Genomic DNA, 17746 nt, shown 5'->3' with positions numbered 1-17746 from the left:
TGTCCGGGGCGTCGCTCTGTTGCGACCAGAGCCACTACAGCGCCTGAGACAGAGGCCAAGGAGCCATCCCCAACGCCTGGACCATCTTTGCTCCAATGGAGCCTCGCTGTGGAAGGGGAAGAGAGAGACAGAGAGGAAGGAAAGGGGGAGGGGTGGAGAAGCAGATGGGCACTTCTCCTGTGTGCCCTGGCCAGGAATCGAACCCGGGACTTCTGCACGCCAGGCCGACACTCTACCACTGAGCAAACCAGCCAGGGCCAGTATTCTCTTCTTGATTTGTCCTAACAAAGGTTAGCTTCTCATCCTCTATTTTCAATTTTTATCTCTTGGAATATTTTAACTCTACTAGAACTGCCTTGGTATATAAAGATATCTAGCGATATCCTTATTTGCTCAAGACTTCCTTTTATGTCTGCAAATTTTAAGAGTTTCATCATATAGTCTTATATTTATAATTAAAGTGAATCATGGTTTAAAATAACTGTAGTTTTGCCCTGGCTGGTTGGCTCAGTGGTAGAGCATCAGCCTGGTGTGTGGAAGTCCCGGGTTCGATTCCCGGCCAGAGCACACAGGAGAGGCGCCCATCTGCTTCTCCACCCCTCCCCCTCTCCTTCCTCTCTGTCTCTCTCTTCCCCTCCCACAGCTGAGGCTCCATTGGAGCAAAGATGGTCTGGGCGCTGGGGATGGCTCTATGGCCTTTGCCTCAGGCACTAGAGTGGCTTTGGTTGCAACAGAGCAACGCCCCAGATGGGCAGAGCATCGCCCCCTGGTGGGCGTGCCAGGTGGATCCTGGTCGGGTGCATGCGGGAGTCTGTCTGACTGCCTTCCCGTTTCCAGCTTCAGAAAAATACAAAAAAAAAAGATTTTTTTAAATAAAATAACTGTAGTTTCTAGAGAAAGTGATCTATTTTTCTATTATAAGTTATAGCTAGTAGTAACTGTCTCTATGATAATAACTAGTGATTTCACATATTTGATTTTTAACTAGATAACTTACTGAATTATCTCACTAACAACCACTTTCAATTGATTTCTATGTGTTTTCTCAGATTGAAATCTAATTAATAATTTAATTAGATTATAAATAATAAATATATCACCACCTCTGTTTTAATATATTTAACTCCTTTTAAATTTTCTTATCCAGCTGCCTTGGTGAGCACGATTACAATTGAGTTGTTCTTATGCCAGGTGGGCATTTTTTATTCTGATTTGAGGAGAGTGTTTATTTCATTTTACCAGAAGAGAATGGCTGTTGATTAAAATATATATATCATGTGCTGAGTGTTATCATATGCTCTTTCACCACATGTCAAGATAACATGGTGTCCTCTTTGAACTTATTAATAAAAAACACTTTATATCTATTTTACTTATGGGGATGTTAAAATGAATTTGAAAGAATAGTTTTAATTACATTTAGGACAATTTAACGTAATAGAAACAATGTTTTTAAAACATTGAATTAATATAATTTTAATTTCTTCAAAATCTTTATTCTCCAACTAATTAAATTTACTTGGGCTTGTTTTACAAGAAGAAGGGAAACGTTTCAACAGTCACAATAAAAAATTTCCCACCACACAACATACAGGAAAAGAAAGATGATCCTTACGTCCTCTTTCTCTGATTTTATTTTCCTTTGCTCTTTTTACAACAGGTCTAAACATTTTTTGCAGTATTGGTTTGATTGTAATGAATTCCTTGAGTAAGTTTGTTTCTGGGGTTCTTTTTTAGTCCTTCAGTTTTAAATGATGGCCTTGCTGGATAAAGAAGTCTTGGTTGTAGGTTCTTATTTTGCATCACTTTGAATATTTCTTGCCAATCCCTTCTGGCCTCAAGTGTTTCTGTTGAGAAGTCAGATGTCATCCTTATGAGGGCTCCTCTGTAAGTAATCAACTGCTTTTCTCTTGCAGCTTTTAGTGTTCTCTTAACTTTTGCATTTTAATTATGATATATCTTACAGTAGGCCTCCTTGGGTTTCTCTTTAATGGAACTCTCTGTGCTTCCTGAACTTGTGTGACTCTTTTCTTCATTAATTTTAGGAAATTTTCAGCTATGATTTCTTCAAAGAGGTTCTCTATTTCTTGTTAATTCTCTTCTTCTTCAGGAAACCTTATGATGTGGACATTGTTTTTCTCTTCATGTTGTAATAGAGGTCTGTTAGTGTATCCTCAGTCTTTTTTAGCCCATTTTTATTTTGCTTCTCTGCTACTGTGCTTTTGTTTATCTTGTCCTCTAAATTGCTGATTCAGTCTTCTGATTCATACAGCCTGCTGTTGATTCCTTCTAGTGTAGTCTTCATTTCTGATATTGTATTTGTCATTTCTGACTGGTTCTTTTTTATGATTTCAATGTCTTTTTTGATGCTTGTTATCTCTTTATTTAGGTACTTGTTATGACCATCCATTCTTGCTCTAAGATCCTTGGACATCTTAAAAATTATTACAGTTTTATCACGGTTCACTTTTCATGCTCTCACTGCATCATGGATTTTTTAATTGTATATATCTAATTTTTTATTGCATATTTTTTTCTATATTGCAGGATTTTGTGGTATATAGGTATTTTTTATATATTTGTTATTTTAATTATTTTTGTGGTAAAATAAGCAAAATTAGTGTGGGAAAGGTCAATAACAGTGTGGGAAGGGTAAATAACAGTGTGAGAAAGGTTTATAAGAGTGTGAGGAGGGTTTATAAAGCCTTAAATATATATATATAATAAAATAAATATAAGGTTGCTACTTTGCAGATTTTCACCTATCTCAGTGGGTTCTGGAACCTAACTGCCATGATAAAAGAAGGACTATTGTATTTTAAACTCTGAGTCTGGTAGTTTGGTTATTTCCATTTTACTTATTTCCTTTTCTAGGGATTTCTCTTGTTGATTCATTTGGGTTGCATTTCTCTGTCTGCCAATTTTGTTTTGCATTAGGTAGAGCTGTATGACTTTGACGTTTTTGTGGTGTCTTTATGAAGAAGATGGGCTTGGTGGTACTGACCTCCAGGCCACCTGATTTTCTTGCTCTAGGAATGCTTCTGAAAGTAGTATTTTCCTTCCTGTTGTGAGTATTAAGTGCAGTTGGACCTTTCATGGGTGCAGTTATCCTTTCAGGCTGGCTGGTTTTAAAGGTCAACCTTGATTAATGTGTATTAGACACTGTTCAGTGTCTGTCCTGTTGGGTATATTTATTCTCTACAGTGTCTGGTGCCTGCTGGACTCCTTCTTTGTGCATGTTGCTTGTGTAGTTAGCTGAGTACAAGATTGGTGTTGTTTGCCCCCCACTACTGGTTGTTTTGGTTCTAGGTCTTCTTGGATTGGTGTCAGCTGTTGTTTGTAACCTGCAGTGGGCGACCTGTCTGGGGCTACTGCACTGTTTGCTGTTTTTGTCTGTGTTTCTGTGCCTCAATAGTGTGGGAGGGGCCAATCTGTCTATAAGAATCAACTTCCTCCTGCTTAGAGATGACAGCTACTCCATAAAAGCCCCAAGTTCCATTATATTTGCTTCCACTTTTCTGCTGCTCTACCTCCTCTTGCAGCTGCCTGGTTTACCCACAGATTCTTCTATAGAAAACAGTGGGCTCACACTGGCCTCACCCAACCAACCCCTCTACAGGTTACAAGCTTGGTGGGTTAGGGCAGCTGAGGTTGGGAATACAACATTAGTGGAACTCTCTACTTCAGGGATCTCTTGGTCAGGAGCTCAATAGGGGGAAAGTGGCCCACACTCTAGATCCTAATGACTCAGCTACTGCTAGATATTCAAATTTTATTTCTCCCCAGCAAGGTGAGAAGCAGGTTCAGATTGAGTGGGGCCATTAGTCCCCTCTGTGGAAGTTCTTTTAGCTGGTGACTCCTTAATCTTAGGAAGGAAAACTGAGAGTCCTCTCCTGGGGCTGACTGTGCCATCCCCCCCATAGAAAGTGGCTAGACCAGACCCAGCAATAGGCTCACAGGGAACTACCCTTTAAATGCCCATGCTCCAAACCTCTCTCCCTTCTCCTGTGGAATCTAGCCTAGCAGGGCAGAATATTCCAGCAGCCAGGCTGGATGACTGTGAAGTTCCACCCTATCCAATGCACATGAACCACTGTGTCAGAGCTGATCACTGAGAATGGAATTCACCTCATCTGGGTCAAGTGTGAGGAACCCTTCCTTATAATACACAACTAGCAAGGCAAGGGTTGTTAGGTCCTGAGCCAAAACTCTTCACAGCTGGTCACTGTATGTGCCAGCCCTGGGCCTCTCTGGCAGGAACCTGGTGCATACCAGTGGGAGACACTGCCCATGACTTGCCCTCAGCATCCTTCTTGGAGCTACAAACAATCTAGAGTTTGTGGCTGCCTCTGCTGGGCCCAGGTGCACATGGAAATACCAAGCCACACATCTTGGCTGGCTTTTACCCACATTGGGCCTAGGGGAAAGTCAGAAAAAAGCCAAGGTTCCCTGAGTTGCACCTCCTGTAGCTTCTGTCTGGTAGAGTCTAGAGCTTGGACAATTCAGGGATTAGGAAGGGTGGAGGGTGTGGCTCAGCCACAGGAGTTAGTCTGTTAACTTTTTTCACAGACTTCAGTAGGGTGTGGCCCCAGGAGTCTGGTGGATGTGGTCTCTGAGACCCAAAGATGTGGTCTGCCCATACTCCAAACAGTTTTTACTGAGTTTCCCATGAGGCAGTAGTGGCTTCTTAGAAAAACACAGTCTTCATGGAGTGGGACAAAGGGATTCCCAAGGGCAGGGCACTGGCTTTCCTCCAGGCTGATGGCATATGGAGGGGACGGCTCCACCCCAGAAAGCTGACAACTGTGGTATTGGAGAATGACTCAGCACAGGGGTCTAATGGCCCTCCCCCACAGTGTCTCTCTCTGAGTCTCCAACTTCACACTCTCCTCACGTAACTTTTGTCCTCTCAGCCCTCCCTCCACTGGAGGCCTAGGTAAGTGGCCCTGAATGAGATTTTATTCACTGGCTCTTTAAAATAGAGCCTGCATCTCAGAGAGCTCCTGTTTCTTTCTCACAAACAGAAACCTTGGCTTTTTTCACTGCCAAATGCTATGTGAGCACCTCTTCTAAGCTCTGGGGCTCTAGGCTGTAGTGTTGGGCCTATGGCTTAGAACCCACAACTCTTGGGTACCTCCTTGCAGTGAGAGCCTCTCTGGACCCTCCACCACTCAATCCTGAAAGCACGGAAGCCCTATCCATGTCTCAGCCTTTCCCACCAGTCTCACTGTGGCTTCCTCTGTGATCCTTGGTTATAGACTTCCCTTCATTTAGTGCAAGGTTGGTTTCTCAAGATGATTGTTCTTAAATTAAGTTGTAATCCAATTGGTCCTGGGAGGTGGCAGTTGGAATGTTTACCTTCTCCATCATCATCTTGGAATTGCCTAAATGTCTGTTTTCAAAAGTAAATTATGTTTTTGATTATCTTTCATGTTGGCTGTTTATTAGGGTTTTTTAAAATTGAATTTATTTAGTGACACTGGTTAACATTACTATACAGGTTACAGGACCCCAATTCTATAACACAGCTCTGTACACCATTTTGTTTGTTCCCCATCACCATTTATTTTCCTATATATTCTATTCTACCTCCCTCTAACTCCCAGCAATATTGGATATTTTTAATTTAAAATTTAAAAATTTTACCAGGATATACTTACTATATGTTTTTTTACTTTTTTCTCATGAATGTTTTAAATGATGCAAACTCAGTTATTTTTGTTATTACTTTACTTCATATTTCTTTTTGTTATATTAATATTTCTTATTACATGTATTAATATTTTTCTTCTATATATACTATTGTTTCCTATAAATCTCATGATATATTCTTGAGATTCCTGAATTGTCTTTTGTGCCTTTGATTACAATTTATTGTTATTTCCATTTTATATTTATCATTTTCCCTGAGTTCTGAGAGAATTATTGAGCTGATCTAATTCATTAATTCAGTTTTTAGAAGTATCCAGAGCCTTCTTTATTGTTTCACCTTAATATTTTTTCTTTTGTGTGTGTGTGTGACAGACAGAGAGAGACAGAGAGAGGGACAGATAAGGGCGGACAGACAAAGGGAGAGAGACGAAAAGCATCAATTCTTTTTACAGCACTTTAGTTGTTCACAGATTGCTTTCTCATATGTGCCCTGACTGGGGGGCTACAGCAGACCGAGTGAGCTCTTGCTCAAGCCATTGACTTTGAGCTCAAGCTGGTGAGACTTGCTCAAACCAGATGAACCTGCACTCAAGCCGGCAACCTTGAGGTTTCAAACTTGGGTCCTCTGCATCCCAGTATTACGCTGTCCACTGTGCAACTGCCTGGTCAGACTCACCTTAATTTTTTAAATACATTTTTAATCTGACCACTTTGCTAATGATTTCATTTTCTCAAAACTTTTTTACATGCTGCATTAGAAATTTTTTTTGTTTTTAATTATAATATTTATTATCATTAACATCTCACTCCACACCTTAGGAAAAATCAGCCTCAATGATAACTTATTATTAAAATTTTTTGATCATACATCAAAGAAAAACATTTTAAAAAAAGATAGTATTTTAGATTGGTGAAGAAAAAAGGTACATACAAAAAAGCCTGTTGAAAAGGCCAGTAAGATAGGGTCCTTTAAAAGTCAAGATAGTAAGTAAAGAAACTGTATGCAGAGAAAAGACAAGAAGACAATTCCAAAATGAAAAGAGAAAGTATACCAAACCAATTTCAGACATTTTAGGTAGAAATTTATTAAGTTGTTCTATCTCCTATTAAAGGCTGGCATCTTTAGCTATATAAGTTATATGAATCCACAAGCCAGTAAAATAAAAAACGTCCTTCTCTTTTATCAAACTCTACTCAGGCTCCTCAAAACCCTCCTTTCAACTGGGTTTCAACCTGGTCTATAAATACAGAAAATCCTGAACAGTGTCTACCTCACTCTGAGACTAGCACACACACTAGCATGTTTTCTATCAGCTCAGAGCTGTGTCTCTAGAATAAACCAAGTCCCTTTTAAAATATCTGAGACAATTCAACATTGCCAAAGGAACTTTTTATTTGCTCCAGCCAAAAACTAACAATGGGCTCCTAAATCTCCTCTTAGAGAAGTTCTTTTAGAAAGTTAGCAATCAAAAATGCTTTCTTGCCCTGGCCGGTTGGCTCAGTGGTAGAGTGTTGGCCTGGCATGCAGGATTCCCGGGTTCAATTCCCGGCCAGGGCACACAGAAGAAGCGCCCATCTGCTTCTCCACTCCCCCCCCCTCCTTCCTCTCTCTCTCTTCCCCTCCTGCAGCCGAGGCTCCAGTGGAGAAAAGTTGGCCCGGGTGCTGAGGATGGCTCCATGGCCTCTGCCTCAGGCACTAGAATGGCTCTGGTTGCAACAGAGCCACGCCCCAGAGGGGCAGAGCATCGCCCCCTGGTGGGCATGCCAGGTGGATCCTGGTCGGGCACATGTGGGAGTCTGTCTGACTGTCTCCCTGTTTCTAACTTCAGAAAAATACCAAAAAAAAATGCTTTCTCTGCCCCTTTAAGAGGTAAATCTTTTATCACCCAAAACTGTCTTCACAGGAACCTAGGAGCCATCTTTATAGAATGCAAACTTCCAGGAAAATAAAGTTTGTTTTCTTACCTCAGTTACATAGAAGGGTAAGGGCCTAACTTTGTTGGGCTCTTTGATCTAATTTGCAAAATTACCTCCATTCTAAAGATAATTCTCAATTAACAAACTATAGAAATGATCCCTGAAAGTATAGTCTTAATTCTCAATTAACAAACCCAAGTTACCTAATCAGATTGACGAATCCCCTTCTCAGTTTTTGTAATTTTTCACTTCTCTAATTTTTTCTCATTCTTCCTTTAAAATAATGTCACCTGAGTTGAGCTGAAGTGCCACTCAAGTCACTCCCTTTCCTACTGAAGTACTATTGAATGAAATCGTTTTATTGCATTTCACAAATATTCATCTTTGACAGACCAGTGATTTACCAACTTTGGTGTGCATAAGCATCATCTCAGAGGTGACTAAACAGATTTTTAGCTTCTAGCCCTAAGATTCTGGCTTAGAAAGTCAGGAATGGGACATGAAACTGCATTTTTAGAGGTGCTCCTGGTTGTGCTGATACTGTTCAAAGACCATCCTTTGAGTAACACTGATATAGGCCAGTCATTCCATCATTGTCTTTGAGAAGAAGAAAAGAAAAAGAAATAAAGAAAATGAAAAAAGTAATTAATGTAAAACAACAAAATTTAGACATGCATATATACCTAATAGCTAAGGACGTATAGTTTGTTCTTATTTTAAGATCTTGAAATATGTCCTCAGATAGATAAGCATTTGATCTGTAATCTAGATCTGATTTCCTAAGGAGGGAGAGAAATGTGTTATTGGCTCTAGGAAGTAAGACAAATGTTTTTCTGCAGTACTTTTACTCATTAAGAAATTGTCTAGTCAGAACAAACTTTTCCATCAATACAAAATTAGCAGAAGTCTAAGACAGCCCATAATATGAAGTTTATTTATGCATTTTGTAAAAAAAAGAAGGGAATAAAGTGTGTTTCACATAGTACAAAACAGCTTCTGCAAAAGCCCTAAAGAGAGGGAGATTTACAGATAGTGCAACATGAAAGCAGATTAGTGATTCAGGAGGCAAGAGAGTAAGTAGGAGGAGAGCATAAGATGAGGCATGAATTAAGGCCTGTTTAATAATTAGAAGAGAAAAAAACAATAAACGATGTAGGAGTATACTGTGAAGATGTGCAGAGTTAGGCTAACAATTAGACAGTGAGGAGCCCTAGGGCGAAAGCCTTGAGACAATGAGAGTCCAGATCTCTTCTACCCTGTAGAGAAAACAGTGTATGCTGGAAACAACAAAACAGCAGGGTAGGATTTAGAAACAGAAAATGTTTAGGCTCTCAGAACAGAGAATAGGAGTTAGTGTGTTCCTTGCACTTTATTTCACCCCTAAAAACTTCTTCTGTCTACTTTCTTGAGTTATTTGTACTGGCTAATAAATATCTGAGTAAGGCTGGGGACAGGGCTTCAGTCCTTGGATTTCCTAACTGGGACTGTTGCCTCCCCTTATTCCCTCAGAGCATTTCATCCCGTCTCTAAATAGTTCATTGTCACTGCAACAAAATTCAGAGTCAAGATTTAACTGATTTTTACTTTTAATGTAATTACTTTATAGACGTGCCCTTGGAAAAGTTCCTTTAAAATTCTTGAGTTCCTAGTTTTTCATTTAGAACATAAGGATGTTGATTTGACCATGAGATCTTAGCCAAAATTATGTATTGGAATTGCATGGGAAAAAAATTCAAAATATACATGGCTAGACTTTCTCTGAGAAATTTCAACCAGTAAATCTAAATATGGTCTGCACTCAGAAAAATTCTCAGTTCTCATGTACCCTCTGGTCTGAAAACCACTGTACTCAAAGATCATTGACAATATTTTCAAGATTTTAAAAACACATTCAGAGATGGAATGGTGATAGTTATTCTTCAAGGACATACCAAAGATATTTTTTAAGTACTTTTTACAATCATTCTGTTGGAATTCTGGAATAAACTGTTGATTATAACTTTAAAGTGTGTTACTCATATAAATATATAGAGTATAATTCTCAAAAAAAAATTCCTAACATTGGCTTGTTTATAGACTAATACATATTCTTTTTTTTTTTTTTTTTTCCGAAGCTGGAAACGGGGAGAGACAGTCAGACAGACTCCCGCATGCGCCCGACCGGGATCCACCCAGCACGCCCACCAGGGGCAATGCTCTGTCCACCAGGGGGCGATGCTCTTCCCCTCCGGGGGCGTCACTCTGCTGCGACCAGAGCCACTCTAGCGCCTGGGGCAGAGGCCAAGGAGCCATCCCCAGCGCCCGGGCCATCTTTGCTCCAATGGAGCCTTGGCTGCGGGAGGGGAAGAGAGAGACAGAGAGGAAAGAGGGGGTGGGGGTAGAGAAGCAAATGGGCGCTTCTCCTATGTGCCCTGGCCGGGAATCGAACCCGGGTCTCCCGCACGCCAGGCTGACGCTCTACCCCTGAGCCAACCGGCCAGGGCTAATACATATTCTTGTAGGCAATACCATCTATTGTTTCTGCATCCCCAGAACATATATCACCTTAACATGAAATGGAGCCTTACTTTATTTTTTCCATCTTTCAACCATCAATATAAATCTGGGTACTCTGAAAAGTAGATGCCAAAACAGAATTAAATGTGCGAGGATGAATACATGTGTCATAGTAAGCTAAGCAGTGGCAGATTCAACAGAGCTGTGGTGGAGTCCCTGAGGCACTCTCAACCAACATGGAAGGCATTTCCTCTTAGGAATGGGTTTCTCTTGGTAGCCCCACCACACTATGTCACTGATTCGAGGCAGCCTATCAGAGGGATAGCCTTGGTGCAAATTCACTAATGGGTTTCAAAGCATATGAGTTGAAGTCTTTGATTAAACACACTGTCTGTAGTCAGAAGTTTAAAAAATTGCATTGTTATTACCAACAGACCCCTCCACTCATTCTGAGCACGAGTTTATCTGTCTAACCAACTAATGAGACAGTAACTGGCACCTCACACCCTCACCCAGACAAGCAAGTTAGTTTCAAGAAACTGCTCAAACTATTGGGGAAAATAGCATTTTATTTTAATTAGTATTGTTAGCTAAACAAATGCTCAGTGGTGATTGCGAATATCTTCCTTTTGTCATTTCATAGAGGAAGACTAATATAGAAACAGAAAACAAGAAAAAATTTAAAAGAACAACATAAAGCCCTGCCTTGATACTCAACGGGTTAAAGCGCTGTCCTAATGTGCAGAAGCTGCTGGTTCCATCCCTGGTCAGAGCACATACAGAAACAGATTGCTGTTTCTGTCTCTCTCCTTTGTCTCTCTCTAAAATCAATCAATTAATTTAAAAAACTCTTTGAAATAGAAAAGAATGATATTAAATTAAATTTCTGATTGTATAGATAGAACTTGAGTGTGTCAGTTATCCTTTCCAGTTTTTGGAAATTATAAATTTTATTTTGATTTTAAGCCAATTTGATCAGATTTTCTGATAATTTTAATTAAGAGTCTTGTTTAAGACAGAATTTCTTTGTAAATTATATATTAAATTTTTACAACAGACTAAAAGTAGATATTTTTGTTTGTTTGTTTATTTTTTTTGTATTTTCCTGAAGTTGGAAATGGGTGGGCAGTCAGACAGACTCCCGCATATGCCCGACCGGGATCCACCCGGCATGCCCACCAGGGGGCGATGCTCTGCCCATCTGGGGCGTTCCTCTGTTGCAACCAGAGCCATTCTAGCACCTGAGGCAGAGACCATGGAGCCATCCTCAGCGCCCAGGCCAACTTTACTCCAGTGGAGCCTTGGCTGAGGGAGGGGAAGAGAGAGACAGAGGAAGGAGAGGGAGAGGGGTGGAGAAGCAGATGAGCGCTTCTTTTGTGTGTCCTGGCTGGGGATAGAACCCGGGAATCTTGCACACCAGGCATACGCTCTACCACTGAGCCAACTGGCAGGACCTTAGATATTGTTATTTTTATTTACAGGTGGGAATAAGGCCCAAAAAGATGAAGTGATTTCTCTAAGGTTATCTAAACTAGAAAGTGATTGAACTAGGACCAAATTTCAACTTTCTTAATTAAAATTCCACTGTCATACAACCAGTTATATAAGTTTGAGTATCTAATTATTGTTTTCTTATTTAAGGTGAATTATGAGGACAAATGTCTTATAGTCATTGCACATGTATTTCCATCAAATTTTATCCTATGCCTATGCTCATGGATGTAAAATCTAGATTTCAGAATTTGAAAACTAATATAATTACCTAAATATAGTATTCTTTAAGTAATTATATATTTTTTTATTTTCTCACAAAATTATGCAAGATGGTTATACATAGTATTACTATTTATACTGTTTAATGAGTACATTTCTTATCCACATTTTGTTATCACTTGACATATGTTTTAATTTATATATGCCTTGTGTACTTGTGTCTGTTATTGTTTAAAGTCAATAAAGCAATTATTTTTATACTTGAATTCTTTGAATTACCTAGTAAAATTCCTCTAAATGAATGCTAAAGAATGGACAGACAGATCAACGTATACTAAAAGGTAGTTGTGGAGCTCAGGTTCAACTATGAAAACCCTATTCCTTATTTAAATTATGTTCATATTGTATATAATTATATTTATAATATTTGTGATATAATGACATGTAATGTTGATTCTCATACACATTATTGCCAAAATATTTTCCCCTCTTCCAGTACATAGGCTGGCAGTGGCACCTATAAATCCATTTATTCAAGAAACTCTTAAAGAAACTTATAATGCAGAAATTAGTTTTAAAAACCATCTAGCCTAATCTTATTACTTAAGGACAGAAAAACTGTTCTAGAAATTAATGTTACCTGCTTAACATTAGACAAACTTTAGCAAAGCTGGAAATGGAATCTAACTCTTTACTTCCATTTTCTTATTCATTGCATTGAGTCTGCTCAACAGAGAATCAGCAAAATAGTGTTCGCTATTTTTTGTTGGGTATATCTGTTTGGTTTCCAAATATCCAAATTGTGTATTTGCTTTATATTTCTAGAAATTATATGCTATTATGATTGCACATTAGAATGAATCTATATTCTAATTTGTAACTCCCAGCCCCAAATCAACCACAATTATATATATATATGCTGATATATATATATATATATATATATATATATATATATATATACTTTTTATTTTTTTACACAGACACATATATGTAATATATATAAATTTCAGGTCACCCTATTTAGACAATAAGAAAACAAGTTATGTTTTGTCATGCCTATGGATGAAGAATAATAAAGAGAGCTAATTTTCTTATGTGAAAGATAAATGTAAAGCTTAAGTTGGACAATATAGTATTTCAATTATCCTATGGCCTTGTTGAAACACTTTGTGTCTCTTTCTTCTTCCTAATCTTCTATATGTATATGCTTTGAATGCAATATACCCAAAATCCATTTCCTGCTCAATCTCACCACAACTTATTGAAGCAGGCCCTGTAATTTCTTGCCTGAGTTACTGAAAATACCTATAAACCAATCTCTTTTTCTGCAATCTTTCCACCATCCAAACTATGCCCAACTCAGTAATCAGTGTGATCTTTATAAAGTTGAATCTTATTTAGTCAATTTGATAAATCTCTACAGTCCTTAAGAAAAGTACAAACTCCTTAGTATGGCATCAAAGGCTCTCTAAGGTCTCTACTTTCTTATCTTTTAACTACTCACTTTCTTATTTATCAATTTTTATTTTCCATAAGTTTCACACCTCTAAACTTTCCCATGAGATCCTACCACAATTTAAAATATTCCTACTGTATCACACACAATATCTCAAATTTTCGTCAATGCACAGCTCATAAATGACCTCAAATCCCCTATTAACCACATATTCTTGATTAAGTGCCCACCCTCTGTTCTCCAATAGTACCCAGCTAACACTTTAACATTTTTCAAAGCATAGAGTAATTATTTATTTATGTCAGCCTTTCCTCACTAAACTATTCAATGTTTGGGAGTTTATAGAATCTACTATTCATTACCACATTTTACCATATTCTGAGTAATGTACATGTGATACTCAAATGTTGGTCAAATGACTTTTTCTCTGATACTTGCTCTTTAGTGGAGAACTGGTGGCAGATTTTTCCCCTAATTTGTAGATACCAACACAGAGAGGCATGGAAAATAAAAGAATAAAGAAACAGAGAAATATAATCCAAACATGCAAATAAACAAGATAAAATCTAGAAAATAGTCCTAATAAAATTAATATATGAATTAACTACCAGAAAATTCAAAATAACCAATATGAAAAATTGCTCAATGAGCTCAGGAGACCAAAGATAAATAAAGTAAGAAATTGAACAAAGATTGAAACAATTTTTAAAAGAACCAAACAGAAATACTGGATGTAAAAAATACAATAATTGAACTAAAGAGAAATTAATAGAGGGGTTCAACAACAAACTAGATAAAGCAAAAAGAAAATCAGCACACATGGAAACAGTTCATTTGAAATTATTCATAGAGTAAAAATTTCAAAAGAATAAAAAAGTAAAAGTAAGTTTAAGAGTCTTATGAAACACCACAAAATGAATAATAACATATTATAGAGTTCAAGAAGAATAAAGGAAAGAGAAAGGCATACAAAGTTTATTTTTTAAAAAATAGCTGAAGAGTCTCCAAATCAGGAGAAGGAATTTGAGACCATATGTAGAAAGCCCAAAGGATTACAAATAAAAGGAAGTCAAAGAATCCACACAAAATATATTATGATCACTTTGTCCCCCTGCCAAAAAATAATAATGCTGAAAAGAGCAAGAGGAAAGTAATTTGTCACAAAAAGGGGATCTTCATGAAATGATAAGATTTTTTAGCAACCTTGCAGGCCATACAGGAGTTGGATGATATAGGAAAATAACTTAAAAATAAATAAAATAAAACTGCCAAACAAGATTGCTATACCCAGCAAAGCTATCCTTTAGAAATGATCCCAAAGATAAAGACTCTCCCAAACAAAAGTTCAGATGGTTCTTTACCAGGAAACCTGCCTTAAAAGAAATGCGAAAGAGAATTTTTTGAAATTCTCTCCCAAACAAAAGCTCAGATAGTTCTTTACCAGGAAACCTGCCTTAAAAGAAATGTGAAAGAGAATTTTTTAAATCAAAATAAATGTATGTACAATAGCTACAAGATAACATGTGAAAGTGTAAACCTCACTTGGACAAATACAGAATACTGTATTAACATATGGTGGTCTATAAATCACTTATAATCTAAGTATAAAGTTTTAAAGACAAAGCATGAAAAACAACTATAACTTTACAAATATGTTAACAAATACAAATATTAATAGATGTAAATTGTAATATCAAACACATGTGTGTGGGGGGAACTAAAATAATAGAGTTTTTGTATGTGACTGAAATAAAATTGCTATCAGCATATAATAGAATATTATATCTATATTTTATGTAAGCCACATGAGTAACCACAAAATTTATGCATATAGAAGTTACACAAAAAATAAAATAAAATAAAATAAAAAGGAATCAAATCACTTAGAAGGTCAATGAAACACAAAAGAAGACAGCAACAGAAAGAAAACAAAAGAATTTCTAAGAAAGAGAAAATAATAAAATGGAAATGGTAAATCCTTCTCTATCTGTAATTATTTTAATTGTAAATGGATTAAATTCATCCCTGACATGGCATAGAGTGGCTCTATGGATTAAAAATAATAATAATTAAAAAAAAAAAACAGGATCCAACTATATATATATACTTTCTACAATCGTAACTACACATATATTTATATATGTTATGTATACAGATATATATATCAGAATACCTAAATATAAGATATATAAATCTGTATTGATAGAACTAAATAAAAAATATACAGAAATACAATTATAGTAGGAAACTTCAACACTCCACATTCAATTTTTAGAATAACTATCATAAAATTAACTAAAAACCAGTCAACCGGCCTGACCTGTGGTGGCGCAGTGGATAAAGCATCGACCTGGAAATGCTGAGGTCACTGGTTCAAAACCCTGGGCTTGCCTGGTCAAGGCACATATGGGAGTTGATGCTTCCAGCTCCTCCCCCCCTTCTCTCTCTCTGTCTCTCTCTCTGTCTCTCTCTCTGTCTGTCTCTCCCTCTCCTCTTTAAAATGAATAAATAAAAATAAATAAATAAATACATAAATAAATAAATAAAAACCAGTCAACCTGGAAAACACTATGGAAAATAAATATAACAGATATATTTAGAACATTTAACCCAAAAGCAGCAAAATAGACTCTGTTTTCTAGTGCAAACAAATATTCTTGAGGATAGAGTATGTTAGGTCACAAAAAAATTCTTAAACATTTTAAGAAGACTGAAATTATATTAAGTATGTTTTTCACAACAATGGAATGAATGTAAAAACAATAACAATATAGGCCTTGGCCGGTTGGCTCAGTGGTAGAGTGTCGGCCTGGCGTGCAGAAGTCCCGGGTTCAATTCCCGGCCAGGGCACAGAGGAGAAGCGCCCATCTGCTTCTCCACCCCTCCCCCTCTCCTTCCTCTCTGTCTCTCTCTTCTCCTCCCGCAGCGAGGCTCCATTGGAGCAAAGATGGCCCAGGCGCTGTGGATGGCTCTTCGGCCTCTGCCCCAGGCGCTAGAGTGGCTCTGGTTGCAACAGAGCGACGCCCTGGAGGGGCAGAGCGTCGCCCCCTGGTGGGCGTGCCAGGTGGATCCCGGTCCCGCACATGTGGGAGTCTGTCTGACTGTCTCTCTCTGTTTCCAGCTTCAGAAAAATAAAAAAAAATAAATAAACAATAACAATATAAAATGCACAAATATGTGGAAATTTAACAACCTTTGAACAACCAAGGGTCAGTGAAGAAATTAGAAGTGGAATTGAAAACTATGGTGACAAAAGGAAATAAATAGAACATACAAAAAATTGTGAGATGCCACAAAAGTAGTTCTAAGTGAGAAATTTATGGAAATAAATGCTTATATGAAAAAATATAAAAGTTCTCAAATTAGCTCCCTTCCTTTACTTATGCCCCTAGAAACAAGGAGGAGAAAAGAACAAAGTAAATCAAATAAAGAAAAAAATAATAATAAAGCTTAGAGCAGAAATAAGCAAAATAGAGGGTATAAAGAACAATGAAAATAAGACTGATTTTTGAACAAATATACAAAATTGACAATTTTAACTATGTTAACTAAGAAAGAGAGAAAAGACACAACTAAAATTAAAAATAAAAGAAGTGATATTACTACTGGTACCACATAATAAAAATGATAATTAGAGACTACTATTTATGAACAATTATACTCCAATAATTTAAGATTATCTGGAAGAAGTAGATAAATCCTGGAAACTTACAACCTACTAAAACTGAATTATGAAAAAAGAGAAAATCTGAAACAGTCATATAACTAGTAAAGATATTATATAGTAATCAAATCCCCTAAAAGAGAAAAGCTCAGGAGTACCAAATATTAAAAAAAAAATAAAAAAAAACGTTCACAACAATCCTTAAACTCTTCCGAAAACCTGAAGAGAAAGAAACACTTCCATATGACTTTTCTAAGGCCAGCATTATTCTAATACCAAAGCCAGAGAAAGACCAAAAAAAAAGTATAGTCCAGTATTCCAGATGAAAATAGATTCAGCTATGCTTTTTTCACTATGAATATTAACCTTTTGTAAGTCATAACAAATCTTGTTCTTTTTTTTTTTAATTTTTTTTTCTGTATTTTTCTGAAGCCAGAAACGGGGAGAGACAGTCAGACAGACTCCTGCATGCGCCCGACCTGGATCCACCCAGCACGCCCACCAGGGGGTGACGCTCTGCCCACCAGGGGGCGATGCTCTGCCCCTCCGGACCGTAGCTCTGTTGCGACCAGAGCCACTCTAGCACCTGGGGCAGAGGCCGAGGAGCCATTCCCAGCGCCCGGGCCATCTTTGCTCCAGTGGAGCCTCGGCTGCGGGAGGGAAAGAGAGAGACAGAGAGCAAGGAGAAGCAGATGGGCGCTTCTCCTGTGTGCCCTGGCTGGGAATCGAACCCAGGACTTCTGCACGCCAGGCCGACACTCTACCACTGAGCCAACCGGCCAGGGCCCAAATCTTGTTCTTGAAGAAGGGAGAAATCAGAAATCAGGACTAGAGCAGGAGAAGAT

The 17746-nt window shown here is 37.8% G+C and overlaps 1 pseudogene; it reads right to left on the bottom strand.

The window, feature by feature from the left end:
* Positions 1-7668: 7668 nt before the first annotated feature.
* LOC136332568 (small nucleolar RNA U3) lies at positions 7669-7745 on the bottom strand (annotated as a pseudogene).
* Between the last annotated feature and the right edge of the window lie 10001 nt (positions 7746-17746).

The sequence above is a fragment of the Saccopteryx bilineata genome, chromosome 3, assembly GCF_036850765.1.
Source record: "Saccopteryx bilineata isolate mSacBil1 chromosome 3, mSacBil1_pri_phased_curated, whole genome shotgun sequence".
NCBI lineage: Eukaryota > Metazoa > Chordata > Mammalia > Chiroptera > Emballonuridae > Saccopteryx > Saccopteryx bilineata.
This window is presented reverse-complemented; position numbering and strand designations above follow the sequence as displayed.